Below are 3,458 nucleotides of genomic sequence, written 5' to 3' on the forward strand. Positions count from 1 at the left end.
AGGGGGAAAAAAAAAAAATAAACCCACATCTTCAGCTTACTCAAGTTTAGATTGATTTTTTTCTACAGTTGGGAATTGTACTGTTTTAGGGTGCAGTGACGGTACGGACAGAAGCACACTGTGCCCCACTCTTGGCTAACGGTGTGGCTTTGCAGCCTGGACAACATCAAACATCTTTCACAGGGTGGATCTGATGCAGAGATATGAGCAGCTGTCAGCCAGTCCTGAATAAAATGCTACTGCCAGAGATGGGAATGGCCCCACTGAGTGCAGAAGGCATGAATTGAAGTGTTAGCACGGTTCAAAGACAAACCAACCCAATCCAAGCACGTGAATTAGAACCAGCACAGTCCAAGGACCAAGGCTCAGGGTGCAGAGTAGCAGCAGAACTGCCCAGTTCCATGAGAACAGAGCTTAGTGTCAAAATAGTACACATCTTTATAAATCGCAGTGGAATTTTGGTTAGCACTCACTACACGCCTGCATCCAGGCTCTGCTGGAACTGCAGTTCTCCACAGAAGGGAGTAAAGCAACCATTTTCATTCACACGATGTTTGGACAACACAGCAGGATGCCTGGCAGCAGCTCTGCTCACAGATTTGCTGCTTGCCCTCATTTCCTCGAGTCCACCTTCTGCTGTTCACTATCAAAAACATCTCATGTAAGAAACGCCTTTTGTTGCTGCTAACAATTAGGTATGCAATGCAATACAAGCTTTTCCTCAGGTCATAACATTCAGTAAATCCAAATAAACTTCAAGTGATTTGTTTTTTGTTCAATTCCAGGACTCAGCATTTGTTGGTGAATATTTAATAGAACTATGCACAGATTAGACCTCACCTGCAACTTTAAGTTTCTCCAGCATATAACCCATCTGAAAGGCCATGAAAGTCAGCCTATCTGTATTTCTCAAGCAACTACCATTTTCAGATGTTTTTGTGCCACCAAAGTTAGTTTTTTGTCTTAGGATGCTCCAATACTCAAGACAGGTTGCTGTTCAGCTGTCAAGTACCATGATAAGTAGCATTTTAACTCCACTGTATCAGCTCTAAGCTTGTTATCTAGTTTCTTCCAGTTGAAGATGTTTCCAGAACATCAGCATCAGTAGAATAAGAGGCTTCTTGCAAAACTGCTATTAAAAAAAAAAGAAGAAGAAAAAAGAATTCTCCTGAAGGCTTTCTAATATATCTTCCATAATGGCAAGTTCTTGGGAGTTCATACCAAAGTAGGAACAACAGATTTACGAGTGAGTTCACTTTCACCGAATGTTTTCGGCATGCTTCACTCAACAGCTACAAGACAATAAGCAACCAGACTTGTTTGTGGTCAAGGCAGAACCTTCTTTTTGAAGTCAGAGGAAAAAACCCTTCTGTCTGTTTGCATAATTCATGAGGCAGAGGTTTTACAAACTGAGGTTCTTCCTCCCACTCTGTTCAGTAGCTTTGAAGCATCCGATCATGAAAAATGTAAGGACTTGCAAGTTGGGGGAGGGGAAGGGAGAGAGAAAAATGAAATTTCAAGAAATATGTAAGTCACTGTGCTCTCTGGATATGTCTCCATATCTTAGAGTTGGGCAGAAATCCATAACCCCAGTCCTGGCCAGAAGCAAGACTCGAGACAGTGAAAGATTAGCATATGCTCAGTACAGACCTGCTTATTTATTCCTTTAGATGTTTTTACTGAACTAAATCAACCCATCTTCACCATTTTATCAACACAAAGAATTCCATCTCTCTAAGACAGCAATCTCCCCTAGATGTTTTTCTGAAGACAGCACCAAGACTGTTATTTGTTTCCCCAAACTCAAGGGGAAAGAGTTTGCCACAGGCACAAGTAAGATAACTCAGTTGTTTTTACTGATGAAGATCTTGAAAATCTTTCCCTGCTGGTTTTCTTTTTGTTTTAATGCAGATGAAAACCTTCTCACACTGCACTCTGTTACAATAATGAAAATTTAAGCATCAAAATGTACAGAAGTGAGGAAATGAAAAAACTCACTTCCATTAATAGCCTTTTACTTCTATGCGTTACAACACACACCTGTAGGTCTGGAGTAAAAGGTTCTTCCTTCTCCCATTTTGTTAGCTGGCAACTTTAAAACTTAGCAGCAATATGCAGCTGTTATTTACAGCCAACAGAAAACCATGGATCAGGTGAGGAAACAGTATTTACACACAGTGTATTCAAAGCTAGCAATCATACACACTGCCAAAGCCTTCCAAGCATAAGCATATAGAAGCAAGTTCTCAAGCAGCCCTAAACTGTACTAATAAGATACTGATACAAACATAATGCCTACATACAAACTCAGCAGTCACACACAGACAGGAGCTATTTCACTCCTCATCAAGGACAGCCTGGGTTTTAGTCATCTTTTGCATTTGTGACAAAAAGAGTAACAAAAGGATTGGGGGGGTTGGAAAAGCATTCTTACAGTGACCGACTGCAACTTTATTTTCTGTCCATGTTGCTGGATATGTCAGAAGGATGAAGACCCCATATGCTTCTGTTATTGATCCCTTACAGTCCCTCGTGTTACACATTTGGTGGTCATAGGCCCTTTTCAGGGGAAAAAAAAAACAACAAACCAAACCAGCTTACGTGCTAGACAAGCTGACAGTGAGGTAAGAACACACATCAGAATCCAGCAGGGCCATTCAGGACAGCCATGCAGCCAGACTATCAATTCACATTGTGAGACATCTTCAGAACAGAAAACACAACAGTAAGTTCTTTGCATTCCCAAGGTGTAACCCTGATATCACATGGCTGTGAGCAGCCCTGCTGCCAGGAAACGAGGCACCACGCAGGGCTCAGTGCAGGTCAAGCTGCTCTTTCCCCTTTTAAAGTGCTGACCATGCCCAAGTTGACCATGCTTGTGAATACTCTCCTCCTCAAACCGTATTTGTTAGCAGCAATTTGGAAAGAATCCCCCAGCTCTGCTAAGAGCAAAAGTCTTTGCTGTCTATTTTCTTCATTTAAATTCAGCTATGGATGAAGTGCCTAACAGCTACTAACCCAGCCCACCCACGTCACAATTACTGGAGGTGGGGAAGGGGATGGGGATCCCACTTCCCAAGCTTGAGGAAATTTGATTTGGTCTTAAAAACTTAAAACTGAAGGCGATTCTTCTAGAAAGCACAATTTGGAACACAGAACACCTAAGGAAAACAAAGCGGTTAAAAAACAAATGAATCACTTAAAGACAAACCAACAGAACAGCTATTGTTTGTGGAGATAACCAAATGAAAATGATTTCATTTGATCTCACATGTTTTGCTTTACACACATATACAAAACGCTTCAGCATTCCACTTTATCCACATTCAATGCACTGGAACATATGCCTTCCATATAAAAAGATGCTGCAGAAAACCACAAGACTGTAAATACTAGATTCATGATTTGTTTGCAATTATATTTAATATTAATTGTATCGTTTTTACAAAGCAGTTGAA

Source organism: Meleagris gallopavo, chromosome 12, assembly GCF_000146605.3.
Source record: "Meleagris gallopavo isolate NT-WF06-2002-E0010 breed Aviagen turkey brand Nicholas breeding stock chromosome 12, Turkey_5.1, whole genome shotgun sequence".
NCBI lineage: Eukaryota > Metazoa > Chordata > Aves > Galliformes > Phasianidae > Meleagris > Meleagris gallopavo.